The 13181-nt window shown below is 45.2% G+C and overlaps 1 pseudogene; it reads left to right on the forward strand.

Moving 5' to 3' along the window:
• The window catches only part of LOC138492868 (lysine-specific demethylase 3B pseudogene), a 121365-nt pseudogene extending 110237 nt beyond the window's left edge, over positions 1-11128 (forward strand).
• Positions 11129-13181: the final 2053 nt, after the last annotated feature.

Genomic DNA, 13181 nt, shown 5'->3' on the forward strand with positions numbered 1-13181 from the left:
ACACCAATGCCAGCTGCATATCTGGTATGCCGTGTATCAATCTTCCAACTGGCTGCATTACTTCTTTGCGTCCATGAAGTATGCCACAAAGTGCCCGTAAGTGGCTGTCAGAAGACATGCTAGCAGTGAACTCAACATAAAACATATACATATATGCCTTGTTTTCATACCTGGCATGTTCTCTGGATGAAGAAGAGGCCTCTACAGGATACTGTAGGGCAGGGATCGTTGAACTACAGCTGCCATCAACCCCAGCCAGCATTATCAATGGTGAGGAATCATGGGACTTGTAGACTAAGACATCTGGAGAACCACAGGTTGCAGAACCCTGCTATAGGGGCTGCCCCCATCGTTGGTTGCTTCTGGAGGCCACAGATAGTGCTGAATGGGCATGTTGGACACTCTTAGTATCAATGGCTGCTGGCAGCAGAGCCTGATGAGTATTGGGACTGGGAAGTCAGTGACATTGCGGTCTCTAAGATGGCATCTACAATGAGTGTCTTTTTCATACACACTACATTTCCCGATGTCCCATTCGGGGCACACTACTCCAGGCCTGGCTTTAATTTTGCATTCTTCGACTTGTAGGCTTGGTTTCCCTGTTATCAACCCAGGACTACAAGTCCCACAATGCAAAGTTAAAACCAGGACCAGACTGATGTCTCCCGAATGGAATAGATAATGTTGTGTTGCCTGATGTCCTGATGGTGCGAGACTATAAGCCAGGCAAACATGTATTACAATTATCAAGATTCCTGGTATTGGAATGCTGGAATACTTGAAGATATACACAATATTTCTAAAGATTCTGAGCGTTAGACTGAGACACCATCCATTCAGGACCTGGCAGGGGGAGAACCTGCTGGTCTCTCGGCTATGAACTCTATTGGCCCCAGCTGGATCCTTCTTATTGTGTCTGTCGTAGTCGGGCTTGAGATTTCCCAGAATGGAGACGATTGCAGAAAGGTTCTGGCAGGGGTTTGGTCAGTTTTCTGGCTTCGATAGCAGTGCCTTGTTGCCACTGTTTTTCACATAACAACAGTGGGATTGTGTGTGCTTTTTGCAGCACTGTGAGCTCCTCTTGTCATACAGATGCTGTAAACTGTTTTGCATGCACCCCAAAGGTTGAACTAGGGTAAGGGTTCCTGTGGCCTGGATCAAGAGAATAACACAGGTGGAAGTGAAGCCTGCAGGGCAGCGGCTTAAATATCCACGGAAAGATCTAGGAAACAGTTTGGTTTTGAAAGTGGTGGGTATGTGGGGATTTTTGTCTTCCTCGAGTGCTGCTGGAGGTTCACTTCAAAGTGTGGGGCAGCAAGGAACACCCCGCGGTTTTGCTCTTTTTTCACTTTGTGGAGTTACCAGGGATTTTTCAATGCAAACCTTAAGGGATGCAATATATTCTATCTGGCAAACATTTCCTTTTGATAGAGTTGGAATTGCATGAGCACACAAAGTGCACCTGGTTTAGGGCATCCAATCTTTATCCTTTGAGCCCATGGAAACCAGAGCAGCTTCATCGGTTCTGGGAAGACGTGACAGAAACTGGGAAACTTAAAATTTGATCTAACTGCTTTTTCCGCAAGTCTTTGTAAAAACCCAATTCATTATGCTAGAAGTCCAAGGATAAAGAGGTTTTCTTACCGGCTGTGTGACCAGGTTCAAAACTGCCACCCAGTTAGCTTTGGGCACCTCAGTGTACCACATTGAACACCCCTTTGTTCACACCGAGTGTTGGAGGCCATTCCTACAATAGCATCTCTGAGACCCGGGGTGTTGCTAGGTCTGGAAAGGATCTGGGGCTACGCTAATGTCGGGACTTTCGAGACTGGGAGCTAGCTAGCTTTTTGGTTGTAACCCCTGAGCTTCTATCTGGGGCTACAACCAAAAGACCAAGGGCTATAACCCCTTTAGCCCCCCCTAGCAACGCCTCTGTCTGCGACCAATTTATTTTCTTGAGCAGCACAAGGTGTCTCAAGTCTGCCTGCTGCTTCTCAGCCTAAGTTAATCCTGACATCTGGCCATTCCGCACCAGTCTCCCGGCTCTGGTCTTAAAACTATACAGAAATGTTCATGTGATTCTCCTGGTAGCCTCGTGCTCACCCTGCTGCTCATCTAGTATTTACTGGCCAAGTGCCCTGGATCCTCCCCTTACCTCCCTCCTAGACATCAGGTTAGTTTGCATCAGTCCGAAATCTGTATTGAATAATTAGTATCTTGACTGCTGTTAGTAAATATAATGTAAGGAAGTGTATGGCTATTGCAGAAGAACCCCTCAGTCTCTTGTGATTCCCTCTGTTATGGCTTGATTCTGATCCTATTGGTGTTTTACAAACTCACTCCTTACAATTCAAGAGACTCTGTCATGGTGGGGGAGCAATCTTCTTAAGGACTTAAGTAGTGAGAAGAACTCATCAAATAAGAACCAACATTTGAAGACCTCTCTGCATCAGAAAGATTTCCCAGACAGATCAGGAAAACACCACACAGAGATGTGTCACCAAAGCACCCCAAACTAGATAGACAACATAGCCCTATCCCATCACGACCGCACTACAGGGAGAGGTGGTGGGGTTGCTTCATACTCAAGGACTTCTTCTTGACCTGAGTAGTCCAAAACCCTGACTTTGAAGGGGTTGAATCTTTGCATATAAAAATTGGAATGAATGCCGAATCTACTGTGAACTTTCTTCTTGTATATCGTCCACCTTGCTCTCACATAATTTAATCGCTGCCCTCGCTAACTACTTGCTATCACTTCTAAAACCAAAAACCCAGTTTATTCTCCTCGGTGACCTTAACTACTGCTTAGGTCATAGCGATGACCCGCTGGCTGCCGAATTAGAGGTAATCCTCTCTCATTTAGGCTTCGAGCAACAAATCCATGAGCCTACCCACCAATCGGGCCACATCTTGGATTGGGTTTCCTCAGTTAACACTTCCTGCTACGACACCCAAATCAAGCCATGCCCCTGGTCGGATCATTCATTTCTCTATAATGGTACCTTTTCCAGTAAATCCCAAGATACACAACCCCAACTTTATTACAATGCATAATTTTAAAGATATTACTGAGAACAAAATTGAACCTCTCGTAGACCCTGCAATCAATTTCTCTGACCACACTTCCTCATTGGACATGTCATCCATCCTTATTGTCAACCTGGTCAGTATTTCCTCGTCCATGGCTCCAGCCAAGTCCAAAACATCTCTAGGTCCCAATAGAAGTAACTTATCACCAAGGATTTACAAAAGTCTTAATCTCTCACGGCCAAGTTATTCCATCAACAGAAAGCGAACCCCAATACTCTCACACAAGATGCATACAAATCAGCCATTAAGTCCTATAGAACAGAGCTAACGGCCGCAAAAAAGACCTTCCATAACCTTCAAATCCTCAACGCCAAATCAGATACGAAAGAACTGTTCAGGATCTTAAAAGATTCAGAATCTACCCCCCAACCTCAGGGACAATTGCCACCGTTAGACAATATTTGGTGCCAACAAGTCCAAAATGGAATGCATAACAAACCTTTGGGCATCAGAGCTGATATTGTTCAAAAACAGGTCGAATAATCTGGACTCTGTACATAGTAAACCTTTTACTAGAAAACCCGAGGGTCACTGAATTTAATTTCCATCCAATTTCTGAGGCTGAACTTAAGTCCATCATTGAACAACTCAAGCCCACTAAATGTAAGGGCGATCCCTGCTCTTCGCTAATCATAAAATCTTGCCCCCTCCATTGCTAAAATCCATTTGTAACTTTATTAACATTTCCTTACGAGAGAGCTGCATACCTGACAATCTTAAATCTGCCTGGATCACCCCTATTCTTAAGCAGCCCGGTCTCGCCCCTGATAACCCGCTTAACTATCGCACAATTACCAACACTCAATTCCTCCTGCAAATACTCGATAGTGTAATTTTTTCCCGAATAGCCTCCCATTTGAACCAGCATCCTATCCTGAATATTTACCAGTCAGGTTTCAGACAGGGCTATGGCACTAATACCTTTGTTCTGGACCTCAAGTCACGTCTCCTAGCAAGCATGGATAAAGGCCTGGCAACTCTTCTTGTGTCGTTGGACTTATCCGCAGCCTTCGATTTGGTCGACCATCCTATTATGGTGGCCAGAATGTCTGAGGTCGCCAATTTTTCCCCCTCCGCAGCATCATGGATTAATTCCTTCCTGGCAAATAGACAGAGCAGAGGGTGCCTCTGGGACTCTGAAGCAGCCCCAATTCCAGTGCTTTTCGGGGTTCCTGAGGGCGCTAGTACCTCCTCTTGCCTTTATAACATCTACACAGCTCCCTTTTTAAAGATGCTCGAGGAAGAAGGTACCTCATTTTCAAATTACGCCGATGTTACACAGGTTCTAGTCCAACTCTCTGGGGTGATTTCCCAGATTGAACAAGAGCTAAACAGAATCTTTTCCTTAATTGAAAATTGGATGATGGCTAACAACCTCGCTTTGAACTAAAGCAAGTCTGAGTTTATGATCGTGGGTAACACCAATTACCTTGCCAAATTGGACCCCTATCTATAAATCTTTTAGGCTAGGGCTAGTGGATATTTCTCCACAACCAAAACTAAAAATACTATGTGTCGTTTTGGACCAGTCTCTCAATATGAGAGCTCACGTGAGTAGTGTCATCTCCGCCTCCACTTACTATGTGAAACTATTGACCCATCTGAGACTTTTTATCGCACAGGCAAATGCCGAGACTATTGCGAGAGCCATAGTTGGCGCAAAGATCGACTACTGCGGCAGTCTCCTGGTCGGTTTGGGAAAAACTGATTCCAATAGACTTCAAGTAGTCCAGAATGGGGCTGTCCTTGTAGTTACAGGTTTAGCTCGGCATGACCACGTCTCAGCTGCCTGTCGCTCTTTACATTGGTTGCCTATCAAAGCACGCGTTAAATTCCGACTATTAATTATAGTCCTAAAATGTAGATTTGGCACAATGCCCAAATACCTGCAAGTCAAATCCAGTATAAAGTCAATCCTAGGGCTCTTATGTCAAGTAACCAGAATCTGCTATCTCTCCCACGCTGTAAATTTAAAAAGATTGAGAATGGGACCTTCTATACTGCGGCACCCAAACTCTGGAACTCTCTCCCACAGACTCTCAGACAGCAATCCTCTATCACCTCGTCATGAAGTCCCTTAAGACCTATCTCTTCTACTGATCATTTACACTCATGTCCTCTACCATGGCCTTGGTCGTCTTACTTCTGACGACTTCATTTTTTATGTCACCTTTCATGTCAGTTTTGTCATGTCTCGCACCCTCGCGACTCAGGGTTCACGGCTGCGCAATAGAAATTGAATAAAGTAAAGTAAAGTAAAGCCCATAAGATGAAGTACTAAGCCGTCCCATCATGTGGACCAGGAAAAACATGCATGCACTTCAGTGGCTCTTTGCTCAAGGCCTGTGGTGTTTATGTTTCTATTGTCTGCCACTTGACCAGGAATGTACACTACATGTACTGCGGTTTCTTAATGCACTTTCCCCTCACTTCTCCTGCCCTCCTACCTTCCTTCTGCCCCTTCCTTGATGTATGTTTCAAGCGGCTGTGCTACAAAGGTTTCTTCAAAAAACAACAACAAAAAATACATTTAGGGGGAATTCCCAGTGAATATGGGCTTCTGTGTTGGTCTAGGTTGTGGTATTGGTGAGGTGTTTTATATGTTATAATGGGCTCTAGCTTTTTGCTAGCGGTTAATGTGGTGGACTGGCCTACGTGGAACTCTGGGGATTTCTCAGTGGGACTCTGCCCAATGAAGCCCTTTTGTGTGGGTATCCTGTTTTTCTGCTCTTCTTACCCTCTACCCCAGTCAGCAAACCCCTTTTCCTCCATCTCTCATCACCCCCCACATTCCTATGAAACAATCGTATATAAATCTTCCAAGATGTTATTCCTCAATCTTAACAATGCTTTATGCCTTTTTTGTTATGTGTAACTACTTTTTCATGCCTATATAGAGGCAAATGTGCTTTACAATTCATTATTTGGATCAATTTTTTCCAAATATTCTTGAGCAGAGAACCACCAGGACCTGCTTAGTGTGGATGGGCTTTCTCACACGTTATCTGAGGCCACTTTGAGAAACATTTCCAGGGCCACATTCCCAGTTCACTCCTGTCCCCCATTACCAACTAAAAGCAAGATAGTGTTATGAGTTTCCACTATGCACCAATCAGGAGGCTGAACGTTGGCTCAGGAGGCTGATTGTGTGGCTCCACTGCCACCTCAGCATCTCTCGCAAGTAGGTGTCGCGAGGCCCTTCGTTACAGTCCATGACATCACACTGTTTTACATCAACAAACAGCATGGGACACATTCACGAAATCTGTCCAGACTAGCACAGAAGATCTGGAGATGGAACCTCCAGTGAAACATTTACCTCATGCCACAGCACGTTCCAGGGGAACACAACTGTCTAGCAGACACACTAAGCTGAAATGCAAACCTTCCCTCAGAACATGAGTGGGAGCTACATACAGACATTGTGAACAGCATGTTCATGCAATGGGCTCATCCAGACATAGATCTGTTTATCGCAGAAGAAATAAATTAATTGCCATAGCTACGCCGCTTCCAGGTGTCCCCAGAAGGAACCCAAAGGGAACACAGTGAGGATCAGTTGGTCATGGATGTTTGCGTACACTCCCCCCCCCTCTGTAGACCACTCATCATAGAGTAATCTACAAGATGCATCAGGAACACTTGACAATGATCCTGGTTGCTACAATGTGGGCACATCAGAAATGTTATTCCCACCTACTCAAGATGTCCTTTCACCCACCAATAAAACTGACCAGCCCTTACAAGGTGTTATCTCAGAACAAAGGGACCAACCAACTTAGTAGCTTAGCTCCTGAAGTCATAGAGTTCGGACGCCTTAACTTACCTGACAGATGCATGGACATTTTAAAGGAGGCTTGTAAGCCTAACACTAGACACTGCTACTTTAACAAATGGAAGAGATTTGTCATATGGTGTAGAAAGTCTGTTCTTAATCCCATTGACTGTTCACCTTCTAACATAGTGCACTACTTGCTACACTTTTTAGACTCATGTCTAGTGTTCACTTTTCTAAAAGTCCATTTTGCTGCTCTTTCTGCTTACACTACATCACAAAGCAAAGTTTCATGGTCGAAGATTTCAGTCATGGAAGGGGTAAAGAGGATTTATCACTGATTACAAATCCACCCCCAGGGTGGGATTTAAACATTTAAAAATGGTCTTAAGTAAGCCCATGGGCCATTCCTTCCAACCCAGGCATAAGGCAAGCCTCAGAGATCTCACTTACAAAGTCACTTTTCTCATAGTCATCACCTCTTTAAAGAGAGCCTTATCATTCTCAGACCCTTTTGTCGCAATCCATGAAAAATATTGGTCTTAACAACATACCCACGGGTCACACATACATTCAGTTCTAGATTCCATGTCAACCAATCTATTGAACTGCCAGCATTTGTTTTAAACCCACAAACCTTTGGAGAGAGAGCCCTTCATACACTCAATGTAAGGCGAGCTGTCATGTACTAGCTTAATAGACAAAACAAATCAGGAAAACAGACCAGTTCTTTATTTCCTTAGCTGCTGGGAGAGAAGGGATCCTCTCTCCAAGGCAGCCATCTCTAAATTGATTATAAAGTACACACAGCAGTGCTACAGGGTATCTAGCAAAGCACTATCATTTTCACCTAAAGCACACTCTACACATGGTACTGAGGTCATATTAGTCTTCATTGCAAATGTGGCCTTAGACGCAATCTGTAGAGCAACAACATGAAGTTCAGTTCACATATTTACCCAACATTGCTTTGTGGACACACAGACTAGGAGCGACTGTCAAGTAGGACAAGTTATATTAAGACATCTTTTTGCCCCTGTCCATTCTAACAACCCACTTCAATTTCCTGATACGGCTTGATAGTCTATGCAATGCATGTGATTCTAAGCGGATCCACACGTTTCAGAAGACACATATTACATACTTGAAATCGTCTTTCTGATGCTTGCATCTGCTTAGATTTACATGCTCACACTCTTCCTCCCTCTTTGGAATTAGAAGGTAAATATGCAACCTATACATTTCTTGACTTTTATTTTGTACTTGAATACACACTTCATGCAACCTCAGGTCAGAAACAAAACAATCGGAGTACATCGTTGTGTGAAGGAAGATGGGTACAGTACACTTCACGGTAGGGATAGTATTACCGTGACAGTAGGGATAGTATTACAAACACGCTCTGTCGACGTCCCTTTTTTTAGATTTCGAAAACAAGTCATGTAATACTCAGCACGCAACAACCACTAGATGTCTGCCTATTCAAAGCATGTAAATCTAAGCAGAAGCTAGCACCAGAAAGACAATTACAGAATCCTCAGAATTCACCTTTTGCTGCTCTTGGGTTTGGTGATTCTCTACCATCTTCGCTGGTAGCAAACTGAGGGGTCAGTCCAATGGTGTCCCTGAGAGCAAACCTATTGTATTAACATTTGGGAGCAACATGATACAAGAGTCTTTGCAAAGAGACTGTTGTTTGCAAGAACGTATTCCTTCAGTGCATGTCGCAAACTGTCCCTCTAAGTAACTATTTCACAGCCATATCAGAGTCACTCGTTGATGATCTCTCCAGTCAAGCTATTTTCAAGTACAGCACCGATACATTTGGTTCTAAAATTTGCAAGCCAAAAACATTTCTAGGATCTGAGGCTGTACCGAGGTTGCAGGCTGCAGTTCTTAGGGAAAAGAAAGAATCTATGCCAAAACTCACAACTGCCTTTTCTGGTGCTGTTGTGACTAAACGCCATCCTGAAAAGCATGAAAAACCTTCTTGCAGCCACTGAAGCTATTGCGGGAGGAACCGTCCAACCCTTTTTGGCATTTAGTGAGAAAGCAGAGCCCAGCCCTTTGAGTAGCTTTGCTTCTGCAGGAACCTCTGCAATCAGCCCGATAATCAGACCCAGAATATCACTCCTGTTCTGGTGATCATAGCTCTGATGACTACAGTGCACTAAGCAAGAAAAATCTCTTCCTGCAGACTGAATCAGTCAATGTTTTTTCTAACTGTCCTATTACTTCTGTGTCAGTATTCATTCAGAGCCAGTCCATCTTGGACAATGGCCATTCCCTTTCGCCAATGCCTATTGAGATGCCTACACTCTGCTCCAGTCCAACTGTGGAAAAGCCAGATATTTGCTATGAAGGGCAGGACAATCCTTTATTGAGAACTTTCACTGCACTCTCAAGCCCGCTCCCACCGAGCTTCCATGGCTCTGCAGCTGACCTCTGCAGGGGAGCCGAGGTCCCTTTGATGCAGCCAACAGGTCTACATTAGATGATCGAAGTAGGACATCCAAATAGGACTCTGATTCAAGCACCAATACTGATCTTAGTGCCAAGCTGGGTTTCAGAGGGATTCCAGGGCCCCTAGTTTGAAGGATGGGGCCCCACGCAGAGAGAAATGTGGCCTTGTAACTTGGAAAAGTGAAAGGAAAGAAGGTCAATAAGGGCAGATCCAGAACCACTCCACTAAAAGCTGGCGAGTCAGTGCTGAAAGATATGACTAAAGTCAGGAAGCTGCAGCTGTCTGGAGAGCCATTTCTTCAAGATGGCTCATGTATTAAGGTTGCCCCTGACCTTCAGAAATGTCGGGAGTGTCAGCTGGAGTGCTACCGGAAGTTTAAAGAGCAGGATCAGGATGCCTCCACTGTAGCCTGGCACTTTTTCCACTTCCGCAGGCTGGTGTTCACATGGAAGGGCATTCTTCGTGTTGAGGGTTTCTTAAGCCCACAGCAGAGCGACCATGACTTTGTGGGTAGCTACGTGCCGAAGGTATTGACTTGGAAATCTCCAAATATATCCTGTCCAATGTCGGCCATCAGTTCTGCCAGCTTGTCATGTCTGAAAAAGAAGCGATGATGATATAGACCCACATCAAAAGGTGGCCTGGAAACGAGCAGTGCGAAGGGTGCGGGAGATGTGCGATGTATTCGCTGGGTTTGCCGAAAATGTGGATTTGGTGTTTGTTTGGACTGCTATCGTCTTAGGAAGAGCCCTCCTCATACAGAAGTGGAAAAAATGGAAATGAAGAGGTGCTTGCTTGGCTGAAGTGTGCTATAGGACAGTCTCATGAACCAGAGAACGTAATTCTCGCCCTGATCAGCCCTGACACTACACTTTACAACATTGGAGACATGGCCGATGCTGCTAGCGGGAAGTGGGGTATCAAGGCCAACTGTCCTTGCATTAACCGGCAAAATAAAACTATTCTGAGGGCAGCAGTTACTAATGGCATTGCCCAGGTACCTGTTCTAAATCCAGCTTTATCCGCCTTTGCCAATGATGGGACAGCAAGCAATATTGCTACCTCAGGAAGCACTTCGGAAGCGGCAGAGTCTGGGCATGTGGAAGCAGATGCCCATGTCAAGACTGAATCCATGGACTCCACTGAGCTGGATCCCAGCAGCATAACCTGTGGCAATGAAAATAAGGGCACCTGTCCTACAGAAGGCTCTCCTTCCTCTGCTCTACGCTGGCTGGCAGACATTGCCACGCAGAAGGCTTCCGACGAAACAAAAGGAAGAGTCTCCACAAAATCTGTGTTTGGAAAAGAACCCAACACTCCTTTTGCAATAGATTAATTCAATTCCAGTTTAAGAGCTCCACATGAGCACCTAAACTCTTTAACAGTGTATTACTGAGCACAACTGCCTCCCGCAACAAGTCACAGGGCTCCAGTGTGCGGGACCAGCTTCACAGTGGTCCAGGACAATTGCCTCTAGGATCTTCAGAGACTGTAATCCCTTTCCCACCGGTGTTCTCCTCAGCCCTTGGGGTTACGTAGGGTAAGGCCAGTTTACCCAACTTTCTGTATCATATAATTGCCTGTGTGGTAGAAAACCGAAAGCCCATGATGCTGCAAACTGAGCCAGACACCCTACAGAGACACAGAGGGATGCAAAGGAAATGGTGACTAGGCTGAATGTTCGTGACCCACACACTTCTAATTTCCCATTCATGGCTCAGCGAAAGGGGCTTCTCTATCTGCACAACCCCAGAAACAAAAACACTCTGAAGATATTTCGGGAGTGTTGGAAATGAGACTAGGTGAAGAAAAGAAGGCAATGCATTCAGATGGTGAGGAATGCGGTCACCATGGATGAGTGCATGGCCAAAAATATATATATAGCTCTTCCTGAAATGTTCATTGATCTCCATAAACTTTGAACATTCCCACCACTTTGCAGAATCCCTGAACATTTAATATTGGAGGGACAATTCACATTTAAAGTTAAAACTAAATAACTATACAACATAGTTATTGCATATCAATACTACATTTTGAGTCAGAATTACATTTGTGGGCTCCTTTTGCTAACTGAGAGTACCATAAAACCTTTGTTGGCTTTTTTAGTTTATTTCCTGCTGTGGGACGGACCTTTACTGACGTCCCCCTATAGCTGCAGCTCCTATTTTGGTGCGCTGCCCTTAGTAGGTGCACCCAATTTCGTTCCTGATTGTGTTTTTACATACAGAAATGTGAGATCAGTATGCTAGTGACAGATCCATGGTTTTGGCTTCAGCATCCTGTTGATGTTTTACCATGGTGGTAATCGAATCGGACACAACCACCACAGAGATGCTTTTACCACTGTGAACCCGATACCACTACATAAACTTAACAAGCTCGGTTTCCCAAGCACCAGGAGACACTGAGACTGAGATACAGCCACCACAGAGAGGCTTTCACTTCTGTGAACCTGATACCACTACAAAGCCCCAACAAAGTGAGCCCAATCCTTCTGGAAGCTAAAGGCACATTGAGCCATTTGCCAATACAAGGCACCATCATTACGGGGACTTACGACCAGGAAGCCCTAACACAGTAAGGACTCACCACTCAGAGATCCTTCCATTGGGAGACCCCACCATCACAAGCTCCTAGTACTAAGAGGCCTCCATCACAGGAAAACCACATGAACAACCCTGCCCCAGGAATCAGCCCCACCCCAGGAATCAGCTCTGCCCCTGAAATACCTCTGCCCTGAGATAGCTCAGCCCCTGGGATAGCTCATCCCTGGGATAGCCCCACCCACTGGGAATACCTCCAGCCCCTGGGATACCTCCAGCTCCTGGGATAGCTCCTGTCCCTGGGATAGCAGCACACCTGGGATAGCTCCACCCCGGGGATAGCTCCCGGCCCTGGGATAGGTACTGGCCCCAGGATAGGCCCTGCTCCTGGGATAGATCCGGACAAAGGATACCGCTTTTGGCCCTGGGATAAGGTTTCAGACCAGGGATAAGGTTTCAGACCCGGGATAAGGCTACCCCTTGAGATAAGGCTAGCCTACGCGACACAGTTAGCCCCGGGATAGGTTTACCCACGGGACAATTTGACACCTGAAACAGTCCAGCCCTTTGGACAGCTCGACCACTGGGATAGCCCTATAATATTAACCTACAAACTGTGCCCTGAAACACCTCTGCTACATGCTGGAATAGCACAAATAGCCCAAGTGAAGAGAAAAACTGTGAGGACAAACAGATCATCCACCAGGAAAAAACCACAACAACCAAACTGATCAGGAAAAAACTGAAACAAACAAAAAACCCAACCCCAAGCAACAACCCCACACCTCAGAATTCACTGTACCAGGAAAGACACACACACAAGAGACAATCAAAACAGAACAAACCAAATGGAACAAGGCCAACCGTCTCAAATCACCATGCCCAGGAACCAACCGACAGAAAGAAAGAGCACACCTACCCACCCACCAGAAGAGAGCCCCTTTACTGAAACAAGACCAAAATCCCTCTACTTATCGCATTGCCTATCAATCTAGCACCCACTTGCACAACTAACCAACCGTAAGAACCATAAGCGCATTAGGAGAATCACCAGAAACACAACAGACAGATGTGAAATCCACAGGACCACAACTGAGCGAAACAACCTCAACACATCATTCGTCAAAATAAATTGATGGGACACGTAGAATCATAATGCGAGCAGACAGATGACTTGAAAGAAAACTTCAGCCCAAAATCCAACTTTTTTGACCTATTCAATGAAGAAACAGAAACAACAAAACCAAAGGCACAATCTGATGGAAAAATAAATCAATATCAACACAAATTACCAACGCCACCG

Source organism: Ambystoma mexicanum, chromosome 10, assembly GCF_040938575.1.
Source record: "Ambystoma mexicanum isolate Mex_15411 chromosome 10, UKY_AmexF1_1, whole genome shotgun sequence".
NCBI classification, from domain to species: domain Eukaryota; kingdom Metazoa; phylum Chordata; class Amphibia; order Caudata; family Ambystomatidae; genus Ambystoma; species Ambystoma mexicanum.